This window comes from Panicum hallii, chromosome 2 (assembly GCF_002211085.1).
Source record: "Panicum hallii strain FIL2 chromosome 2, PHallii_v3.1, whole genome shotgun sequence".
Taxonomy (NCBI): Eukaryota; Viridiplantae; Streptophyta; class Magnoliopsida; order Poales; family Poaceae; genus Panicum; species Panicum hallii.
Genome location: NC_038043.1, coordinates 4,554,808 through 4,579,698, shown reverse-complemented (window position 1 = coordinate 4,579,698; position 24,891 = coordinate 4,554,808). Strand labels below are relative to the sequence as shown.

The 24,891-nt window shown below is 47.0% G+C and overlaps 1 pseudogene; it reads right to left on the bottom strand.

Moving 5' to 3' along the window:
• Positions 1–531: 531 nt before the first annotated feature.
• LOC112880231 lies at positions 532–23,427 on the bottom strand (annotated as a pseudogene).
• Between the last annotated feature and the right edge of the window lie 1,464 nt (positions 23,428–24,891).

The following is a 24,891-nucleotide window of genomic DNA, read 5'->3' as shown; positions in this document are numbered from 1 at the left end:
ATGAAATCCTAAAGTTAAGCATAAACTTTCCTTAATCTTAGTTTTAAAATAGGGGTAAAAGTATTTTGTTTCAAACTAAACTCCATTAACAAAAGTTATAGAGTTTGAAATCTAGTTTCTAACAAAACTAGTTTTGCTATTTTTGGATTTTTCTGTGAATTGTTACGAATTTTGGAAGCCAGAAAACACACACACTTGAAATAGCAGTGCACCAAGGCGGCAGGCATCCCGCCCAGTGGCCGGGCGGGAGGCTTGCTTCAGTGAGCTCTTCGCGAATAAGAAAACTTTTTTTATTCGCGAAGAGGTCCCTGGAAATTTTTTTTGAGCATCCCGCCCTATGGTTGGGCGGGAGGCTCCTTTCCGCCCTTTCAGCGGGCGGGAGGCACCCATTTCTCTAAATTTCTCCAACTGGCACCCCTTTTTCGAATTTTGTTTTTTTTTAATCCCCTTTTTACAAAAAACTCATTCAATAACTTAATCAATTGGGCTGTCCTTTCAGTCTTTTTGGGCCAGGCCGTGGGCTGGCAGGGCCTAAAATGCGTGCCGAATTGTCCTGACCTCTACCTCGAGCCTGATGGTCTTGCTGGGGAGCGCCTTCACGAACACCTGCATGCCACCCTGTGGGCAGATGTCAAGGTGCAGGGTGGAGTCCTTGTGAATGTTGTAATCAGCAAGTTTGCCCCCACAGTTTAGCTGCTTGCCGTCTAAGATGATCTTCTTCTGGTCCTGTATCTTTGCCTTGACGCTGACAATCGTGTCAGATAGCTCCACCTGTGTCACGACCCAAAAATTGAAAGCACGGGATTAAAAATTAAGTAACATCATCATGAGCATCATCAAAGCATTTTGGAGCATCATATGCACTTAATTACATGTGACCATCCATTTTTCTTGTGTGAATTTTGTATAAGTTGTGAAGTAAGTTTGAATTTGGCTATGTGACTGTGCCTCCAAATATTTTATTCAAATACTAGATTTCAAATGGTGATTTTTGGATATTTTTGTGCAATTTTTGAATGCCTAACCCGAGCCATAAAATTCTTGGAAAGTTTGAAAACTGCAATGTTGTTTGAATTTTTGTGAACAATCCATAACGGATTTTTGAGCTCTTGTTGTTGCACTGTGTTCTTGATGATTTAATCTTGCTTCCATAAAATTTTGGTGATTTTTGGAGCCCGGGAAGTGCACGTTTTTAAATTTGCAAGACGAACCGTTGCTTTTCCCTTTTTTTTTCCCTCCTCCCGGCCCCACCGGTCAGCCTCCTCCCCCTCTCCTCCGCGCGCCTGGGCCCACGGGTCAGCGCCTCCCTCCGCGTCCCCCGCGCCTCTGCGCCTGCCCGTTGGGCGTCCGCGCGGTGGCGCACGCCGGCGGCCGCTGGGCCGTCCAGCGTGGCCGCCGCCCCCTCGTGTCCCGCGCGCCGCGCCTCTTCTCCTCCCCCGAGCCGCCGTTTTCTCTTCCTCCTTCCCCATTCAAACCGCGCCCCTGCCTCTTCTTCTCCCCCGCTCCAATCCGTCGCCGCTGCGCCGCAATCCGCCGCCGCCGCTCCACCTCCGCCCAATCCCGCGCGCACCGAGCTCCCCCGCCACCTCCTCGTTCAGCCCCGACCCCCAACCGCTCCTCTCCTCCGCCGCCCGAGCTTCCCCGCGAGCGCCTCCGCCCGCCGCCGCCGCTCTCCGCCGTCCAGCTCTCCGCCGCCCCGCCTCGCTCGTCCGCGCTGCGGGTGAGCGCCCCCTCCCCGCTGCGCTGCCCGTGCGCGCCCCGCCTGGGCGCGTTCGCGCCCGTGGGCCGCGGTCCCGTGCCGGCCGTCGCCGCGTCGCGCCGCGCCGCGTGCGCGCGCGTTCGCGCGCGGGCCGCGCCGTGGGCGCGTGCTGGCGCCCCTCGTGGCGAGTCAAGGCCGCGGCCGGCCTTGACTCCGCCTGGGCCGCGCGCTGGCCGCCTGGGCCCACCTGTCGGTGCCCAGGGGTGCTAGATCCGGGTGGATCTAGCGCCGGCCGCCCCGTTCTCCGTTTTATCATTTCATGTGATTTTGTTATTTGCATAGGAAATGTTGTAGGCCTCCAAAAATTGTGAAATTTGTTTTGTTTGAATCCTCTATGGTAGATCTGCTTAGATAAATTAAGTTCATACATGTTAGAGTTCTGTATTTTAAGTTATAAATTATTCTTGTTAAACCAAGTTAATTGTTGATCTTATTTTGTGGTGCTCTAAAAATGCCAAACTAAAGTTTGTTATATTCCCTGTCAAATGCTCTTTCTCATAGTGCAAGTGGTGTATATGTTCCAGTACTGTTTGATAGGTTTTTAATGTGTTTTTAGTTTTGCTGCCTGCAATCTTATAAAATGAATATCTTTTGATAGAAAATTGATAAAATGGTAAAACCACTTCTGTTATCCTTGTTATCATGTCTTGTACCTCTGGTAATTTTATTAGGATTTTTGAAAATGTTTTGCATGGCTTGTAAGATTTATCTTGAGTTTAGCTGCTGAAAATTGTAAATATCATAAGTAATTCTGCAAATAAGTTTTTGATGCAAACTCAACTCTCATGAGTTTATTTTGATATCCTCTGGGTGCAGAAATTAAATCATGAATTGTTCTTGTTAATTTGTTGCATGAGCGAGTTTGCCTTCGGGCTTAGTATTTAAATTAGTAATCGAGCTTGTATTACCATAATGATATCGCTTGCACGTTGATGTGACTTTTCTCTTCTATTGTATGTCATTGCATATCATCTCATTCTCACATCATTGGCATCATCCTAATGCATGCATTTCATTCATACATTTTAGTGACCGAGACGCCGGAGGACGTACCCGTTGAGCCCGCCGAGTTCGTTGAGACCGAGCCGGGAGCCGAGTGTGTGGTCGAGCAAGAAGAGAACCAAGGCAAGCAGCTAAGCATGATTCCTTGACCTATTCAACTTGCTTAAATTTAGTTACTTCACTTGGGTATCTATGCTTATGATAATTACTTATCTATTGCATCGTTGGTCCTATTTTCATGCAATGTCCTCCCTTGAGTTGTATATCCATGTCCTTGGCACACATAGCTAGTTGCAACTTAATTAACTAAATGCTTAGTTGTGCTTAGAGTTGGTATATATCTTGTAGGGAAGGTTGGAATAGGATCACTTGTTTCACCACCTTTGTTTATCTTGATCTTTTTATCCGGTGTCGGGTTGTTGGTTGGATCGGTCTAGTTGGAAGTGGGTTTTTGGGGTTTGAGCGGAAGGTAGGGCCTAGAGAAAGGAGTCTCGGAGGCTTAGTCCGCTCGAACCAATTAAGGACCGTCCGTGGATGACCTTGGAAATTGAGCACTTATCGTACTACCACATATCCATTCATGGGGTGGATAAACCAAATACCCTCTAGTTTTAATCGTTGATGCACGGTCCTAGATGCGTGGCCGTGGGGCTTTGTAGAGAGCCTTAGGGGTGTCCCCGGTGGACCTAGGTAACTCTCCGCGCAAGTTAGGCGTGATGTTCAACGGTTAGAACTCGTCGGGAAAGGTTGACGCGAGTACCCCCTCACCCCACGTGATCGGTTGGGTGAGTCGCATGGTCCTTGTGTCGTGTGGGTAAAGTTGTACACCCTTGCAAGGTTAATGAATCAATTCGAATTGCCGCGCTCTCGGTTATGAGCAAGCTCAAGTTTCGACGAATTCTTCGTAGTGTATCGATCTTGGTCGCATGTGGTTTATGATGCTTATGTCACCTCTTATGGTTGGTCAATGTTTAATTAAAATTTTGTGGTGGGTTGGGCAAGATAATTAAAATGCTAGGATGCTAGAATAGGTTTGGATAGTAAGTTCATGCTTATTTAAATTACTTAACCCTAAAGCTTTCTTGTGAGCCCTCATTTCCAAACGTCCAAACGCGGAGGGAGGCGCTGACCCGTGGGCCCAGGCGCGCGGAGGAGAGGGGGAGGAGGCTGACCGGTGGGGCCGGGAGGAGGGAAAAAAAAAGGGAAAAGCAACGGTTCGTCTTGCAAATTTAAAAACGTGCACTTTCCGGGCTCCAAAAATCACCAAAATTTTATGGAAGCAAGATTAAATCATCAAGAACACAGTGCAACAACAAGAGCTCAAAAATCCGTTATGGATTGTTCACAAAAATTCAAACAACATTGCAGTTTTCAAACTTTCCAAGAATTTTATGGCTCGGGTTAGGCATTCAAAAATTGCACAAAAATATCCAAAAATCACCATTTGAAATCTAGTATTTGAATAAAATATTTGGAGGCACAGTCACATAGCCAAATTCAAACTTACTTCACAACTTATACAAAATTCACACAAGAAAAATGGATGGTCACATGTAATTAAGTGCATATGATGCTCCAAAATGCTTTGATGATGCTCATGATGATGTTACTTAATTTTTAATCCCGTGCTTTCAATTTTTGGGTCGTGACAATTCTCCCCCCCTTAAGAAAATCTCGTCCCGAGATTTGGTAGACAAAAGACGATAGAACTTCGGGTGCATTAAGGCCATATTCACCTAGACAAGATAAACATCGAAGAAAGGATACACAAGACATGGGTGGTGTGGAACGGTAGGACACCTTTAATTTCTCTTCGATGGTGATTGTGTACACATATAAGATATCTAGAAGGATGAACTTCTTAAAGAAGGTTGGGTGCGGTGGGAAAAGCTTGAGGACTCACTCATTGGAAGAAGAAGTCGGGGTAGTCTTGACGCAAACGATCCTCGCGTTCCCATGTGGCTTCGTCTTCGGAGTGGTTGCTCCATTGAACTTTCACAAACTTCACCATACTTCGCTTTACTTTCCTTTCAACGCGATCTAGGATGGCAATAGGATGCTCTTCGTAGGTAAGACCCGCTTGAAGATCGAGTGATTCAAGATCGATGGCGTCGGTAGGAGCACGAAGGCATTTCTTCAATTGAGATATGTGAAACACGTTGTGAACGGTGGAAAGTGATTGGGGAAGATCCAATTGATAAGCCACCATTCCAATCCTTTTTGTGACTTGGAAAGGTCCGACGAAACGAGGTGCCAATTTACCCTTGACCCGGAAGCGACGAGTACCCTTGAAAGGAGAGACCTTAAGATAGACGTACTCACCGACTTTGAAATGGAGTTCACGGCGGCGACGATCGGCATATAGCTTTTGACGGGATTGGGCAATGCGAAGATTTTCGCGAATGATCTTAACTTGGTCTTCGGCATCTTTCACCAAATCCGGGCCAAAGAAAGGCCTTTCCCCGGATTCGGACCAATTGATGGGCGTTCTACAACGCCGTCCATAAAGAGCTTCAAAGGGGGACATCTTGATACTTGCTTGATAGCTATTATTATAAGAGAATTCCGCAAAAGGCAAACAAGTGGCCCACTTCTTCTCATATACTAGAACACATGCCCGTAACATATCTTCAAGGATTTGATTCACCCTCTCGGTTTGACCATCGGTTTGAGGGTGGTAAGCGGTACTATAGGTGAGGTCGGTTCCCATGGCTTCATGAAGACTTCTCCAAAAGTGGGCAACAAATTGCGGACCACGATCGGAGACAATTGTTTTAGGAACACCATGAAGACATACAATGCGAGTAAGATACAATTCCGCATATTGCTTGGCTCGGTAGGTAGTTTTGATCGGAAGAAAATGAGCCGATTTGGTTAAGCGGTCAACAATTACCCAAATAGAATCATACCCGTGAATAGTCTTCGGCAACCCGGTGATAAAGTCCATTCCAATATTTTCCCACTTCCAAGATGGAATAGGCAAAGGTTGAAGGGTACCGGCCGGTTTGAGATGCACGGCTTTAACCCTTTGGCAAACATCGCACTCGGCGACATATCGAGCGATTTCCCGCTTCATGCGAGTCCACCAAAATCTTTGCTTGAGATCTTGAAACATCTTGGTGCTACCCGGGTGAATCGAGAATTGAGAATTATGAGCCTCATCAAGAATTAAGCGCCTCAAGTTGTGGTCCTTAGGCACGACAATACGTTTCCCAAAGAATAGGACCCCTTGATCATCATAAGAAAAACATTGAGCTTTACCCTCCTTCATGAGTGTACGAATTCGGGCCATACCTTTGTTATTTCTTTGAGCTTCCTTAATTTGATCATAAAGATCGGACTTGATTATAAGAGCACCGAGATGACCTTCCTTGACCATGCCTAATTCAAGTTTCCGGAATTCATCACAAAGAGTACGAAGAGGAGGTCCCATGGTCAAACAATTGCATTGAGCCTTGCGGCTTAGTGCATCGGCAACGACATTTGCCTTGCCGGGATGATAGTGAACTTCAAGATCATAATCTTTGATCAACTCAAGCCATCGGCGTTGCCTCATGTTGAGATCGGATTGGGTGAAGATATATTTAAGACTCTTGTGATCGGTGTAGATATTGCAATGATTTCCAAGAAGATAGTGACGCCAAATCTTTAGAGCATGGACCACGGCCGCAAGCTCCAAATCATGGGTTGGATAGTTCTCTTCATGACGCTTGAGTTGACGAGAGGCATAAGCCACCACTTGGCCTTCTTGCATAAGAACACAACCAAGACCGACGCGAGAGGCGTCGCAATAGACATCGAAGTTCTTGTGAATATTTGGTTGAGCTAGAACGGGAGCGGTAGTAAGACGATCTTTAAGAGTTTGAAAGGCTTCTTCGCAAGCTTGAGACCATTCAAACTTGACCCCATTTTTCAACAATTCGGTCATAGGCTTGGCAATTTTTGAGAAGTTTTCTATGAACCGGCGATAATATCCCGCAAGCCCAAGAAAACTCCGAATATCGGTGATGCTTCGAGGTTGCTTCCAATCAAGGACATCTTGCACCTTGCTAGGATCGACGGCGACTCCATCCTTGGAAAGAATGTGACCAAGGAAGGATACTTTCTCGAGCCAAAACTCGCACTTGCTAAACTTAGCATAAAGACGATGCTTCCGAAGTTTTTGTAATACAACATGGATATGGTGAGCATGATCATCCCGAGTCTTCGAGTAGATAAGAATATCATCAATAAAGATAACCACGAAGATATCGAGTTCCTCCATGAAGATACTATTCATTAAGTACATGAAATATGCCGGGGCGTTGGTGAGGCCAAAGGACATGACGGTGTATTCATAGAGACCATATCTAGTAGAGAAAGCCGTTTTTGGAATATCCTCTTGACGAATTTTAATTTGATGATACCCCAATCTTAGATCAATCTTGGAGAAATAGCGAGCCCCCGATAATTGGTCAAACAAGATATCGATTCGAGGAAGAGGATACTTGTTCTTGACGGTGACCTCATTCAACGGACGGTAGTCAACGCACATCCGTAGACTATCATCCTTCTTCTTCACAAAGAGAGCCGGGCATCCCCAAGGAGAGGAGCTCGGACGAATAAAACCCTTATCCAAAAGGACCTTGAGTTGCTCTTTCAATTCTCTTAGCTCATTAGGTGGCATACGGTAGGGACGTTTGGAAATGGGGGCCGTCCCGGGCATTAATTCAATAACGAACTCCACCTCACGATCGGGAGGCATGCCCGGTAATTCTTCCGGAAAGACATCCGGATACTCGCAAACCACGGGAATATCTTCCAACGCCGTGGTTTCGGTACCCGCCAAGGAATAGAGACAAGCTTTCTTTGTGGCGAGAGAGAGAAGAACCCTATCCCCGGAGGGGTGCAAGAGATCGATGGTGCGTGGCCCACATTTGATAACCCCATCATGTTTTCCCAACCAATTCATCCCAAGAATTACATCTAAGCCTAGCTTATCTAGGATGAGAAGATTTGCTCGAAAAGTGGCTCCCTCAATAAGAATCGGGACTTTATCTACAAAGTGCTTAGAGATGATTTCCCCACCCGGTGATTCTATGTGGTAAGGTTGTGGTAGGGTTTGCATTTGGAGCTTGCTATGCATCATGAATTTCTTGTTAATGAAGGAAAGGGTTGCTCCGGAATCGAAAAGAACGAGGGCGGAATGGGAGTTTATAAGAAGCGTACCCATGAGCACTTCGGCATCGTCCGGAACCTCCTCCGCGGTGGTGTAGTTGAGACGGCCACGCTTAGGAGCTTGCGATGGCTTGGCTCCTTGGCGTGGGGCTTGCGGTGGAGGGTTGTTCGGTCTTGGTGCATTGGAGGTGCCGCCTTGCCTTGGTGAAGGACAATACTTGGAGATGTGACCCGTGCCACCACAATTGTAGCACGGACCCCTTGGAGCGCCGCTTGGGTTGTTCCAAAAGGCGTTGGCCGGCCTTGGGGGTTGTCCTTGAGGTGGTTGAGGATGACGTACCACCCACATCGGGCGCGGTGGTTGCGCACCCGGCGCGCGCGGTGGGGGAGGTGGCCCCACACGTGGGCGAGATGAGCTACCACCCGCCGAGGTAGGAGCGGGACGCTTGTGCTTAGCTTCGAGTCTCTTCATCTTGTGCTCGGCACGGATAGCAATATTCACCAAGTCGTTGAAATCATCAAACTTGGTGGTGGATAGCTTGTCTTGTAGCTCTTCCGAGAGGCCGTCATAGAACCTCTCCCGCTTCTTGGCATCGGAGGACACTTCATCGGGTGCATATTGTGATAGAGTGTTGAAGGCATTGACATAGGCCATTACATCCCGATGGCCTTGGGTGAGATTGAGGAATTCCTTTTTCTTGATGTCGATGATACCTTTAGGAATATGGAAGGAGCGAAAAGCCGTCCGGAATCCTTCCCACGTGAAACGGTGATTGGCGGGTTGGGAAGCCTTCCAATTCCGCCACCAAGCCCCCGGGGCATCGTGGAGTTGGTGAGCGGCGAATAAGACCTTATCATGCTCATCACATTGGATGAGATTAAGCTTCTCCTCAATGACGTGAAGCCAAAAATCCGCGTCAAGAGGGTCCTTGGAGCCACGGAAGATTGGTGGGTTGGTGCGGAAGAAATCCCCAAACTTGTTTACTTGCGGCTCCTCCCTAGGAGCTTGAACTCCAATGTTGCCCAAGTTGCCGATGTGATTGACCAATTGCCCAAGTAGTTGAGTTTGTTGGGCAAGCACATCCGCGAAAGTGGGGTGGACGGGAGGTCCGGGAAGATCGTTGTTGTTGTTGTTGTTGTTGTTGTTGTTGTTGTTATTGTTATTCCCACCCGAACCGTTCCCGCGGTTCGCGCCGGTTCCCGAACGCAAATTCATCCTAGCAAGAATTTAAGATAAGTTAGCGGCCGAGGAAGAAATGATAATCTCAAGGAGAACAACGGAATGATAAAGCGTAGATAATGACTTGACTTAAGATCGAGATTCGAACGGTAACTTATCAAAGAAAATATAATAAAGTGCCGAGTATCAAGATTTGATCATTACCATTCAAAGTCGCTAGGGCAGATTTAGAGAGCAAGAAAGACGGAAAACGGTCACCCACATGATTTATATTTGTTATTTGCGTATGCGTGCATGCATGCAACATATAAGTGCAATATGTCGTCACCTCACATCGTTTCCACATGATAATATAGGGCTCATATATAACTTCTTAAGGGAGCACGTATGAAAACATTCAAATAACTCACATAATTAAAATACTAGTAACACATCGAGGCATAACCATAATCATGCAATTAACTTGTCCTTAACTCACAAGCATCCAAAAGAGTTTAACCATCACAAAATGAGCGCGTCTTAACGTTCTAGCGCTTAGCTCCACCTTACAACCACATTACCCCAAGTGCCACGTCCCTCCTACTAGCACTTGGACTAATGGGCGTCTTCCCCTCTCTCTAATCGATAAGCCATCATGGGTCAAAAGGCTCCGGAAACCCCAAGAGACTCGCACGGGTGGTGGGCACCATGCGGAACCGACGCACGGGCAACCCCATCGTAATGGGATTGTAAGAACCCCGCGTCTCGGCCCAAGTACCCACCACATGCGGAAAGCGGTGCGACGGAGGAGCTTCCTCATGCGGCGTGTTCCGCGCCCAGTCGTCCATGATCTTCCTTGGCAACTTCATCGAACGAAGGTACGGCTCCACTTGGTATTGGAGGCGGACGAGACGACTCCTTGTCTCCTCCAACTCCCATACCAAACTCCGGTGCGCCATCTCGTAGGCGGAAATGGTGTCCGCCATGCACGTCTCCAAAGTGTACGGTCCCATCGGAGGCGAGACAACATGGGCAATGGGATCCTCCGGTCCCCTCACCGGAAGGTAGGTGAACGGAGCCTCCCAAAGCTCACGGTGCTCGTGACGAAGACGGGCGATGGCTTCACGTGCCACCTCTTGAATCACCATCTGCACGGAGGTACCACAGGCGCGGAAGTTGTACCTCACAGCTCCCACCATCCACCTTGGCTCAAGGTGGAGGCTCGCCATGTAGTCCACCAAACCAACACCACAGCCGCGAGCATAGACCTCATACTCGGGCTGGAAAAAGTAGTGCGAGCTCCTCAACATCTCGTTGAGGATCGCCGGGAACCCGATCGTGTCCGGAGCGCGAGTCGCCATGATCAAAGTAGCCATCTATTCAATAAAACATAAGAAATTAAGCATATTTAATTGACAGGTGAAGCATTAGAGAGAATAATAGCTCTAAGACAAAGGGAGAAAGTTAGCAATCAATCCTTAAGTTCAAATTTTTGAAAAATAAATATTAATGCAAGTATTCAATTTTATTTCGCTCTCAACCCCTTTTTAGCAAACTTTTAAGTTCACTTTGCGAAACCTGGCTCTGATACCCGCTGTGAGAACCGCCCAATTTAATATCATTTTAAGCGAACCATCGGTCTTTATTGTAAAGATGAGAGCTAACACGCACTCGCACCAATGGCGCGCTACGGGTTAACCCACATCTAAACTACTAAGGACCAACTTAGCCTTTCGCCGAAAATAACATTAAACCCGGTAGTCCCGGTATGCGCTCCAACATATGCCCAGAATCACGCATATGCACATACCGTCACAAGCTCGTACATCACCATTGATCCACAAAGAGCAATTTTAATACAAGGTTAAGCCATTAATCATTACAAATTTAACATAAAGAAAGGTTCCAAGTCTATTAAGGTGCGAAGGAGGGATACAAGCCTCGGGCTCACAAATAACATAGAAGATATAAAAACCATAAAGTTTAATGTTCAACATGATATCCCAAATACGATACGCAGCGGAAAGATAACGATAAGAAATAATATTAATGACGTCTTGCTCAAGGACGCCATTGACCATATTGACCTATTCCTCGCCCGCGCCGGGTTCGGCGGGGTAGAAATGGCCAAACACCACTTCCGGCTCACCTGCAACTTAGTTAAGATATATAGCAACATGAGTACAAAGGTACTCGCAAGACTTACGCGGTTAAATAAACAAGGAGTATGCAAATGAGGGCTCACAAGAAAGCTTTAGGGTTAAGTAATTTAAATAAGCATGAACTTACTATCCAAACCTATTCTAGCATCCTAGCATTTTAATTATCTTGCCCAACCCACCACAAAATTTTAATTAAACATTGACCAACCATAAGAGGTGACATAAGCATCATAAACCACATGCGACCAAGATCGATACACTACGAAGAATTCGTCGAAACTTGAGCTTGCTCATAACCGAGAGCGCGGCAATTCGAATTGATTCATTAACCTTGCAAGGGTGTACAACTTTACCCACACGACACAAGGACCATGCGACTCACCCAACCGATCACGTGGGGTGAGGGGGTACTCGCGTCAACCTTTCCCGACGAGTTCTAACCGTTGAACATCACGCCTAACTTGCGCGGAGAGTTACCTAGGTCCACCGGGGACACCCCTAAGGCTCTCTACAAAGCCCCACGGCCACGCATCTAGGACCGTGCATCAACGATTAAAACTAGAGGGTATTTGGTTTATCCACCCCATGAATGGATATGTGGTAGTACGATAAGTGCTCAATTTCCAAGGTCATCCACGGACGGTCCTTAATTGGTTCGAGCGGACTAAGCCTCCGAGACTCCTTTCTCTAGGCCCTACCTTCCGCTCAAACCCCAAAAACCCACTTCCAACTAGACCGATCCAACCAACAACCCGACACCGGATAAAAAGATCAAGATAAACAAAGGTGGTGAAACAAGTGATCCTATTCCAACCTTCCCTACAAGATATATACCAACTCTAAGCACAACTAAGCATTTAGTTAATTAAGTTGCAACTAGCTATGTGTGCCAAGGACATGGATATACAACTCAAGGGAGGACATTGCATGAAAATAGGACCAACGATGCAATAGATAAGTAATTATCATAAGCATAGATACCCAAGTGAAGTAACTAAATTTAAGCAAGTTGAATAGGTCAAGGAATCATGCTTAGCTGCTTGCCTTGGTTCTCTTCTTGCTCGACCACACACTCGGCTCCCGGCTCGGTCTCAACGAACTCGGCGGGCTCAACGGGTACGTCCTCCGGCGTCTCGGTCACTAAAATGTATGAATGAAATGCATGCATTAGGATGATGCCAATGATGTGAGAATGAGATGATATGCAATGACATACAATAGAAGAGAAAAGTCACATCAACGTGCAAGCGATATCATTATGGTAATACAAGCTCGATTACTAATTTAAATACTAAGCCCGAAGGCAAACTCGCTCATGCAACAAATTAACAAGAACAATTCATGATTTAATTTCTGCACCCAGAGGATATCAAAATAAACTCATGAGAGTTGAGTTTGCATCAAAAACTTATTTGCAGAATTACTTATGATATTTACAATTTTCAGCAGCTAAACTCAAGATAAATCTTACAAGCCATGCAAAACATTTTCAAAAATCCTAATAAAATTACCAGAGGTACAAGACATGATAACAAGGATAACAGAAGTGGTTTTACCATTTTATCAATTTTCTATCAAAAGATATTCATTTTATAAGATTGCAGGCAGCAAAACTAAAAACACATTAAAAACCTATCAAACAGTACTGGAACATATACACCACTTGCACTATGAGAAAGAGCATTTGACAGGGAATATAACAAACTTTAGTTTGGCATTTTTAGAGCACCACAAAATAAGATCAACAATTAACTTGGTTTAACAAGAATAATTTATAACTTAAAATACAGAACTCTAACATGTATGAACTTAATTTATCTAAGCAGATCTACCATAGAGGATTCAAACAAAACAAATTTCACAATTTTTGGAGGCCTACAACATTTCCTATGCAAATAACAAAATCACATGAAATGATAAAACGGAGAACGGGGCGGCCGGCGCTAGATCCACCCGGATCTAGCACCCCTGGGCACCGACAGGTGGGCCCAGGCGGCCAGCGCGCGGCCCAGGCGGAGTCAAGGCCGGCCGCGGCCTTGACTCGCCACGAGGGGCGCCAGCACGCGCCCACGGCGCGGCCCGCGCGCGAACGCGCGCGCACGCGGCGCGGCGCGACGCGGCGACGGCCGGCACGGGACCGCGGCCCACGGGCGCGAACGCGCCCAGGCGGGGCGCGCACGGGCAGCGCAGCGGGGAGGGGGCGCTCACCCGCAGCGCGGACGAGCGAGGCGGGGCGGCGGAGAGCTGGACGGCGGAGAGCGGCGGCGGCGGGCGGAGGCGCTCGCGGGGAAGCTCGGGCGGCGGAGGAGAGGAGCGGTTGGGGGTCGGGGCTGAACGAGGAGGTGGCGGGGGAGCTCGGTGCGCGCGGGATTGGGCGGAGGTGGAGCGGCGGCGGCGGATTGCGGCGCGGCGGCGGCGGATTGGAGCGGGGGAGAAGAAGAGGCAGGGGCGCGGTTTGAATGGGGAAGGAGGAAGAGAAAACGGCGGCTCGGGGGAGGAGAAGAGGCGCGGCGCGCGGGACACGAGGGGGCGGCGGCCACGCTGGACGGCCCAGCGGCCGCCGGCGTGCGCCACCGCGCGGACGCCCAACGGGCAGGCGCAGAGGCGCGGGGGACGCGGAGGGAGGCGCTGACCCGTGGGCCCAGGCGCGCGGAGGAGAGGGGGAGGAGGCTGACCGGTGGGGCCGGGAGGAGGGAAAAAAAAAGGGAAAAGCAACGGTTCGTCTTGCAAATTTAAAAACGTGCACTTCCCGGGCTCCAAAAATCACCAAAATTTTATGGAAGCAAGATTAAATCATCAAGAACACAGTGCAACAACAAGAGCTCAAAAATCCGTTATGGATTGTTCACAAAAATTCAAACAACATTGCTGTTTTCAAACTTTCCAAGAATTTTATGGCTCGGGTTAGGCATTCAAAAATTGCACAAAAATATCCAAAAATCACCATTTGAAATCTAGTATTTGAATAAAATATTTGGAGGCACAGTCACATAGCCAAATTCAAACTTACTTCACAACTTATACAAAATTCACACAAGAAAAATGGATGGTCACATGTAATTAAGTGCATATGATGCTCCAAAATGCTTTGATGATGCTCATGATGATGTTACTTAATTTTTAATCCCGTGCTTTCAATTTTTGGGTCGTGACAACCTGCATGGTGATGGCCTTACCAGTGCTGGACTTCACCAAAATCTGCATGCCAAAATCAAGGTCCAGGGTGCTCTCATTCTGGATTTTGTAGTCTGCAAGTGTCCGTCCATCCTCAAGATGCTTCCCAGCAAAGACGAGCCTCTGGTAGCCACGAATTTTTTTCCCGGACGTTGTCGATCAAGTCTGATGGCTCCACACGAGGGTGATGCCATTGCCAGCGAGCATCTTCACGTAAATGTATCTGTAACCACAAATGTCACAGTTACCACCACCAAGACGCCACAAAATGTGCAGGGTGGAGAACTCCTGAATATTATAATCAGCAACTGTGTGCCCATCCTCAAGCTGCTTGCCAGCAAAGGCAGGGCGCTGCCGGTCTGGGGGAACGTCCTCTTTTTCCTGAATCTTTGCTCTGATCTTTGCTCTGATATTCTCAATTCTATCAGAGGACTCCACCTTATTGATGGTGATGGTTTTGCCATTGAGGGTGTTCACAAAGATCTGCATCTAAACATAGCAACAAATATGTTAAAATAAAAACCCAAAGGTATAGTTATCATCCAAATCACAGCAATAATTTTAGGAACAGATTGTAATAGCAAGCACCATGCTAAAGAAGTGCAACTTATAAAACCAAATAGCAATAAGAGCACTACCTGAAGAATCACAAGAATTGTTTGATGTACTACCACTATTGGCACTCATAAAAAAAATGCCCTGAGTTCTACTCTGCAAAACGGAGTATGCCCTCAACCCCTAGAAAGCCAAGTGTGATCAAGACAGCAGTAGCTGTGTAGAAGGAAAGCAAACTTTGACAATCGAACATACCGATCAAGCAAACACACATGGTACATACATATTGTTAACTCAAAATAAGTGGATGGAACAGGCAAACAATCACCCCAAAATTTCTAGTTAGATGATACGCGCAATTTGAACTTAAACATGTAATGCCACCTCAAATGTGTCTACTTAGTCACCACAAGTGTCTGAAACCATGCAATTTATGAGTGACAAAAGAGTCTCCAGGTGAAACAACGAAATCAAGATCTTGAGGTCATCAAGTTATTAAGTGATAATCCTGTTATATCTTTGGATCGGCTACTGCGCGATTAGATTAGAAGATGTCGTGTTCTACTAACATAAACCAAGCGACAGAGAGAGAAAGGGAGAGGGAGAAGGGGCACGGGATATACCTTCGTGCCCTTGCGTCGCAGCAGACGACGTTGTGCCCGCAATTGCCGTGCAGCGCAGGAGCTCGCAGTAGCCGAGGCGAAGGTGTGCTTGCTCGCGGTGGCCGAGGTCCGGGTCGCGTCCACGGGCTCGGGGTCGAGGTGGAGACGTGGACGATGGCCGGCAGTGGTGCTTCCCGCCGCTGCCGCGCTCAATCTAGATCGGCTAGGGTTGTCGTGTTGGTGGGGTGGCGGCGGCCGGTGATTCTTGTGATCCATGCCGCTGGCCCCTACCTGTCTATATAGCGCGGCGCGATGGGGGCCCACCAGCTAGGGACGAGCTGGGGCGCCCCCGATCAGGACGCAGAGGTGAGGAGGCCCATCGGGCCCGTTAGGGTCCGATGATCTGGGAGATCAAACTAATGGTCCCCCCCTTGATCTCACCCTGTACTTTTCTTTTACTTTTACTTTTTCGCGTTTCGTCATAGATTTGTGTATAGAGCATGCCTCATCGTCACGATCATCTGTCGATAGATTTAGCAGCTACAATTCACGCTTCCATTCAGACACGGATTCTTTAACCTTTTGGGCCCTTGTAGTCCGAAGATCACAGGCTATCCCTTAGCCCCATGCTGGCTACGTGTTCCTTGAACACGCTGGGTCGTAAGCCTTTCGTTAGCGAATCCGCAAGCATTTTTACTGTGCTTATATACTCGAGATTTATAATCTGATCTCGGACTTTATCTTTCACAACATAATACTTTATATCTATGTGTTTGGCAGCACCACTTGTCTTGTTGTTGTGTGCATACATTATTGCGGGCTCATTATCGCAGTACAACTGTAATGGTCTAGATATGTCATCAACCATTTTCAGACCGGGTATAAACTTCTTTAGCCAGTTCACCTGCCCTGTAGCCTCATAACATGCAACGAACTCGGCATACATTGTGGACGATGTAGTGACGATTTGTTTGCAACTTTTCCACGATATTGCTCCTCCGGCAAGGGTGAACACATACCCTGACGTGGATTCTCTGTCATCTCCTGCATAATCGGAGTCTGAGTATCCTACGATACGCAGAGATTCTGTTTTTTTGTATGTTAACATGAGACCTTTGGTTCCTTGCAAATAGCGCAGAACCTTTTTTACTAACTTCCAGTGTTCTGGTCCTGAATTACTCTAGAATCTGCCAAGCAACCCGGTAACATAAGCTATATCAGGGTGTGTGCAAACTTGTGCATACTGTAAGCTTCCCATAGCAGAAGTATATGGTACCATTTTCATTTGATCAATTTCATATTGAGTCTTGGGGCATTGAAATTCCCCATATCTGTCGCCCTTAACTATAGGTGCAGGTGAGGCACTGCATTTATGCATGTTAAATTTCTTTAGGACCTTTTCTATATATGTCTTTTTCTCCAATAATGTGGGGAATAGGCGTAAACCACATCCCTAGCTTCGGGAGGATCGGTTGGTGAGCTGGACCCTTATTCCGCTACTCTATATTCTGCTGGTCTGAGGTTACTAGCCTCAGTGACTGGCTCTCCCCTCACTAAACAACGATACCGCTTCCGTAAACAACATTCCTCCTTGTAAAGCTTTTTGGTCTCAAGGAGCAAACTTGTCACTGTGAAGCATACTTTAGCCGATGTTACCAAGTCTCTTACGGGTAGTCGTTGAGACTGTACCAGTGGCTTAACCACTAGTGTTTTCCATTGTCTCCTGGGTCGGATGAGCTTTAACCAACTCATACCAGAAACAACTCGGCAAGTATCGAAGTACACTTCACAGCCAGATTAAGTATCGAAGCCAATGTTTATCCAGTTAACAGAAAGTGGGTAATAGCCATGACAATCGTTGAGACAGTCCTAATACCCCTTTCAATCTGTCTCGATGAATCTCGATTCCTAGAACGAATCTTGCTTCACCAAGATCTTTCATCTCGAAATGCGAGGATAAAAACTTTTTCGTTTCTAGTAGCAGACTGACATCACTACTTGCCAGTAGAATATCGTCCACATACAGGATTAGGAAGACATACTTCCCATTCTTGAACTTTGCGTAAACGCAATTGTCCTCAATATTTTCTTTGAACCTGAATTTTTTTATTATTTTATCTAACTTCAAGTACCACTGTCTTAAAGCTTGCTTTAGCCCATAAATCGATTTCTTCAGATGGCATCCCAATTTTTCTTTACCTTCCACGAGAAAACCTTTCGGCTGTGCCATGTAGACGGTTTCATCTAGATCCCCGTTCAGGAATGCTGTCTTCACATCCATCTGATGTAATTTTAAATCATAATGAGCTACAAGAGCCATTGTAATTCTGAAAGAATCTTTACATGAGACTGGTGAAAAAGTCTTATTGTAATCAATTCCTTCTCTTTGTGTGTATCCTTTTGCCACGAGTCGTGCTTTAAATTTGTCTACATTCCCTTGGGAGTCATATTTGGTTTTGTACACCCATTTGCAGCCTACTGTTTTGGCTCCTTTAGGAATTTCCTCTAAGTCCCACACTTTGTTGGTACTCATCGATTTTATTTCGTCTTTCATGGCATCAAGCCATTTTGACGAGTATTCACTTCTCATGGCTTCTTCAAATGAGGTTGGATCATCCTCCATTTGAATTTCTTCGCTATTATAGACTTCATAGTCGTTAGAAATAGCGGGCTTCCTTGTTCTTTGAGGTCTCCTACGAGCCTGAGCTTGCGGTGCCTCATCTATTTGGAGCTGCTGTTGCTCCCCTTCTTGTGTGGCAATGGGCTCGTCAGGAGCCTGATGAATAGGTTCCACTCCCTCGTTCACCATACCACAGGAGGAGCCACTACAGGTGTTGGCATCGCAGTGACTTGCACTGGCGGTGCGGATACAGCGGGCAGCGAGAAGAAAGAATCCTGAATCACGGGATTGGGTGTATACACCCGCTTCTCTTCAAGATCAATCTTCCTAACTGTGCCGCTCCCCCGGATCATTTGATCTTCAAGGAAGACTGCGTGTCTCGTTTCTACAAATTTTGTGGATCTGTCTGGGCAGTAGAAATGAAAACCCTTTGACCTTTCTAGATAGCCAATGAAATGGCAAGATACTATTTTGGAGTCTAGTTTTGCAATGATCGGGTTAAAAACTTTTGTCTCAGCAGGACTCCCCCATACCCGCAGATGATTCACTGAGAGTACTCTTCCTGTCCACATCTCATACGGTGTTTTCGGCACCGATTTACTGCGGACTCTGTTGAGAATATGAATGGCGGTTTTCAAGGCCTCCATCCATAAACTCACTGGCAACATAGAGCAGCTGATCATGCTTCGCACCATATCCATTAGGGTACGATTACGTCTCTCAGCCACTCCATTCTGCTGAGGTTCACCCGGCATCGAGTACTGGGCCACTATGCCTTGCTCCATCAGGAACTTCGCAAAAGATCCTGGAACTTGGCCACGGGGTATGTCGACCGTAGTATTACCCTACACGATCAGATCTTACGATTTTAATCTTTAAATCGTGTTGATTTTCTACTTCGGCCTTGAATATTTTAAATTTATCCAAAGCCTCAGATCTTTCTTTAATTGGATAAATGTATCCATAACGGGAATAATCGTCTGTGAATGTTATGAACGAGTCATAACCATCCACACTCTTTACATTGAACGGACCACAGATATCTGTGTGAATTATCTCTAATACACCTGTGCTCCTCTTAGCATTTTTCTTTATTTTCTTTACGAATTTTCCTTTTATGCATTCAATGCATTGTTCTAAGTCAGAGAACTCTAATGGAGGAAGAATTTTATTTTTAATTAATCTCTCTATTCTCCCCCTCGAAATATGGCCTAAACGATAGTGCCATAATTTTGACGACGCATGTTGAGTTCTTTTCCGTTTTCTATTCGCATTGTTATCGCATATGGAATTCATACTTTCGCGTAACGATATCAAATAAAGATCATTTTTCCTGAATGCAATAGAAATAATTGTATCATTACATTCAATTAAACACCTGCCATCTCCAAATAGACAGGTATAACCATCTTTGTCCAGGCAAGACACACTAATTAAGTTTCTGTGTAAAGAAGGTACATATAAAATATTTCTAAGAATTATAGTAAAGCCAGTGTCGAGTTCCGAATGAACTTCTCCCACTGCCTCAACGTCTGCCTGGGCTCCATTTGCCACTTTAACTTGCCTTTCGCTTCTTTGAGTGGTTCTCGTCGAATGGAATCCCTGCAATGAATTTGCAACATGAATAGTTGCTCCTGAATCAATCCACCAAGTGGTTTTTGAATATTCTATATACAAGGATTTATTTACGAATGAAATAATGTTCTCACCTCTCTTTTTCATGATCATCTTTAAATATCGATGACAGTTTTTCTTGTAGTGACCCCTTTCTTTGCAGTAGAGACACTGATCCTTCTCTACTAGAACCTGTCCTTCTTTAGATCTGTGTTGATGAGAGACTTTGCCTTTAGAAGAGGATGAAGAAGAAGATGAAAAATTGCCTTTGTAATTGGCATTCTTCTTCTTGTTCACGTAGTTTAAAGATCCACCAGTGGTGGATTTTATCCTTTCCTCCTCCTGAACACACATCGCAATGGTCTTTTCTATATCCCAAGTATGTGGTTGGGTGCTGTAATTGACAACAAAAGTGTCAAATTCTTTTGGCAACGAAGCAAAAACCAAATGGACAATGTGATCCTCCTTAAAGGCAAGGTCCAATGACTTAAGCTTGTTATTCTGGTTGACCATGCGATGAATGTGTTCCCTGATGCCACCACCATTGTATCTTTCTGAAACCAATTGTTTAATTAACTGGGTTGCATAAGTCTTTGAAGAACCAGTGTACTGGTTCTTTAATTTCTCAAGGTACTCTGTTATAGTGGCACAATCTGTGATTGAGCCCATAATGGCAGGCTCAATCGTGTTCTTTACCACTGCCAAGCACTTCTTGTTGGCAGGGAACCATTTTGCATAAAGCCTCTTATAATCTGCTCTTGCTTTCTTATAAGAAAGCTCTGTTTGTTTTCAAGAAGCATCCGTGTCTGTGTCCTGTCTCACAGGAGGCACAGGCTCTGTGGGAGTCGGTGTAGCTAGGACCCAATCCAATTCACCCATGATGAAATATAGGTCCAGCTTTCTGTACCATTCATTGTAATTATCTCCCTTTAATATAGGAATATCATTGATGGAAATCATCATTGATAATTCTCCTGAAAAATATTCATGAGTGGTAAAAATATTAAAATATATTTAAATAAATTATTGCATATGTAAAAATACGACGTTGGTTGGAATTTAAAATATGCAATAACCTTGGTATTAAATCTAAAACACCGTTGGGCAGAGTTAGAGTTAATACATGAAAATTATCTATTAAAAATTAAGGCATAATCTCTTTTTGTATTAAATCTAAAATACCATTGGGCATAAATAGAAATAATACATGAAAAATATCTATTAAAGATAATACAGTAGTAATTGCAATATTGTCACTGTTAACGTTGGTCAAAAGTTAACAATATTACAACTCAGAAAATTATCTATTTGCCTTGAAAAATTAAATTATCCCGTTGGTTCAAATTTAAATGACAAGGCAAGAATGCATTAAAAAATGGATCTATTTAATCTTTGCAGCGGAAAACTTTATATTCTATCAAAATAATGTCTAATTTTGCCTTTTATAATCAGTGCATCAAAGTTCAATCAAATTCGAATTTGAAATGCATCAAATTCATTCAAATTCACTTAAAAACTCTGCTGAAAATTGAAAGCTAATGCACTGTTACTTTCTTTACTCCAGCCCAGCCGGCCCATTCCCCTGCGACGGCCCAGCGGCAACAGCCCCGCGCGCGCACTTGCGCGGCCCGCGGCAGCGGCCCATCACGGGCCGGCCTGTGCGCCATTGCTCCCCAGCGCAAGGGCTCGCGGCTGTGGGTCGAGGCAACCTGGGCCTGGGCTTCCATTTCCCCACCCCGCCTGGGCCTAAAGGAGCCCAATGAGGCGCGGCTCGATCGCGACCGTCCGATCAAGATCAACGGCTGCGCGTGGATTTCGGCCGATCAAAAACCCCCCCGAGCCGTTCTCCCCGAAAACCCTAGTTCATTTCTTCCTCCGTTCCCCGGCGCCTCCTTCTGCCCACCCACGCGAGCGAGCAAGAGTGAGCGGCGACGGTCGGTGCGGAGCGAGCGGGGCCATGGCGAGCCCCCTCGCCGGCGCGCGCGTCCACCACAGGGTGAGCGCGCCGCCGTCGAGCGGCATCATCGTGGCACCCGGATCTACGGCGCGGCGAGCGGCCCCACGCCGGGTCGGCGGCTCGCGCGGCCTCTGTTCCCGCGAGGCACGAGGCCTCGCGGGATCAGGTCAGCGCGCCGGCGTCCCGGGCACGCCGACGGTGGGCGGCGCAAGGAGAAACGAGGTAAGTTCTCCGTTGACCGCCGCCCCTTTTCTGTTCGTGATCTAGGGTTAGGGTTAGGGTTAGGGTTTCGAAGGGTCTGTTCTGGGATTCTCTAGGTTCTTTTCTGGGGTTCTACACTCTTGACCTTCCAAAACTAATCAACGCAAGTAGATAGGCGACTGATACCAATGTTATATCTTTGGATCGGCTACTACGCGATTAGATTAGAAGATGTTGTGTTCTACTAACATAAACCGAGCGACAGAGAGAGAAAGGGAGAGGGAGAAGGGGCATGGGGTATACCTTCGTGCCCTTGCGTCGCAGCAGACGACGTTGAGCCCGCCATTGCCGTGCAGCGCAGGAGCTCGCGGTAGCCGAGGCGAAGGTGTGCTTGCTCGTGGTGGCCAAGGTCCGGGTCGCGTCCACGGGCTCGGGGTCGAGGTGGAGACGTGGACGATGGCCGGCAGTGGTACTTCCCGCCGCTGCCGCGCTCAATCTAGATCGGCTAGGGTTGTCGTGTTGGTGGGGTGGCGGCGGCCGGTGATTCTCGTGATCCGTGGCCGCTGGCCCCCACCAGTCTATATAGCGCGGCGCGATGGGGGCCCACCAACTAGGGACGAGCTGGGGCGCCCCCGATCAGGGTGCAGAGGTGAGGAGGCCCATCGGGCCTGTTAGGGTCCGATGATCTGGGAGATCAAACTAACAAATCCAGCTATTGTAAGATTCATGTGATTAGATATCAGAATCAGTTTCGATGACAACAAAATTTAGCTTCTTATTTCTTTAGAGGATTCTCACCTTACAATATCATTGCAAAGCTGTATTCATTCAGCCAGCTAATATTTTCAGTTTATGTTAACATCTAACCATTCAAGGCGAAATTTCACCACGCCGCATCTTCATTTGAATGGTTCGAGGCAAAATCTTGTTCATGTTAACTGACCTATGCCACTGGGCATGTACAAAACACAGGAAGAAGTGCAGATCAACTCCACCGTGCACATATATAACTATAACAGTTAGGGATGCAAGTGAGTGGTTCTGGGTTTCTGCTGCATATAGCTCAATTTCATTCAACTTCTTCTCTGTTGTTTTGAAATCTGGATTAGTTCTTTAGACATGATTGGGGTCGACTTGCATCGCTAGCAACAATACACGTTGGGCAAAAAAAAACGACATGCACATGCTGGACAAATCTGATCCAAATCATAGGACGACAAACAGTATGATCACCTCGTCAGCCACACATCGAGCACGAGAACGCGGAGGGGGTCTGGATGAGCTACCTTTGCCGGCGGTAATATGGAGACGAGCCCGCGGCGGCCTCCCTGGTGATTGCCGGTGCGGAAAGAGCTGAATCGGATTGGGACGGAGAGGAGCGGCGGGATCCAGTGCCGAAGCAAATCGAAAGCAGCCGAAGGGAAGCCGAGTGGTGGTTCCAAGCTGGGCGGCGCCAAAACCCTAGCCGCCGCCGGCGCGTGTGGAATGTGAAGTCAAAAGGCAGGGGTTTTTTTTTATAAGGGGAGGGCTGGGGCGAGAGTTTTTTTTTCCGGTGAGGGATTTTATCCTTTTGTTTCAATGCAGAGTTGTTTGCTGTATGTTCAGGTATACCCGAGAATTCAGTTGAAGTAATTTAGAGTTTTTTTAAAGAAAAAACAGGTTTTGAAAATTGACATCCGAGATTTGATGTTTTGCCAAAGCAAACATAGTTTGAATTTTTTTAAAAAAGGGGTTAAAAAATTAAATTCGAAAAAGAGATGCTGATTTGGAAAATTTTCAAAAATGGGTACCTCCTGCGGGAGGTGCCAAATTTTTTTCCAGACCCCTCCCGAGGGCCTCTTCGCGAATATAAAATCTTTTTTATTCGCGAAGAGGCCCCTCCCGCGGCCGCAAAGGCATCCCGCCCGCCCGTTAGGCGGGCGGTGCCCAACAGTGCGGAGTGGTTTGATTCGCAAAAATGGCGGAGCAATTCTGCCTGTCGGCTCCGTGTCCCACGTTCTGCAGGAGTCTTTTACCGGCAAGTGCGTCTGCCTGTCGGCCCCGTGTCCCGCGTTCTGCAGGAGTCTTTTACCGGTAAGTGCGTGCTTGTAATTAAGTGGTTGGGCAACTGTGATTTTTGTACACTCCCGTCGTGGTAGAAACAGTGCGTTTGCGTTTCAAAAAAGAAAAAGGAACAGTGCGGTTGTCCCCCTGCGCGGCGTGCCCGCGTGTATGCGTGTCAGCCTGCCGTGGAGACTGGCCAGAGGGGCGCGCGTGAGACCACAAGAGGCCACCACCGCACCATGGATAGATGGAACAAGCAAGAAAGCAAGCACAGGCAGCCGTCATGCCCAGCGGCTAGCTAGCTGAAAGAACAATGCATGGCTAGCTAGCGTGCATGCACAGACCAACCAACCAACCAAAGCCTCACGTGGCGAGGCATGTACAGTTATCTCCTTCTGCCCACACAGCAAACAGTTATATATATATATATATATATATATATATATATATATATATATATGCCTGCTGCGTCGACCTGTCCGCCGTGCACTGCAATGCAACGCAACGCACAGTCATATCTCGCGAGCTGCGCACTGTGCCTGCGGTGAGCCGAGAGGAGGCGGGCAGCCAGCAGCCACTTTGCTTGCTGAAGCACACGCGAGGTAGGCAGGTAGCCCCATGCCCATGCCCGTGCATGCCGGCCACTACCCCGGAGGAGAAGTTACTCGACATGCCTGTTGGCTGTTGCCCATGCTGCACCGCGCCGCGCAGCTGGCTGGCATGTTGCTCGCTGCGTGTATTTACGCAGTGGCTCCCTTCCTTCCTTGTTCCGGGCCTGCCGCATCCATCGGCAGCTTTCCTTCCCTGCAGTTCGCGCTGCGATGGAGCATTGAATTGAAGCCATGGGCCCTGCACCCGCACTGTAGGGGCACCTCCCGCCCGTTGG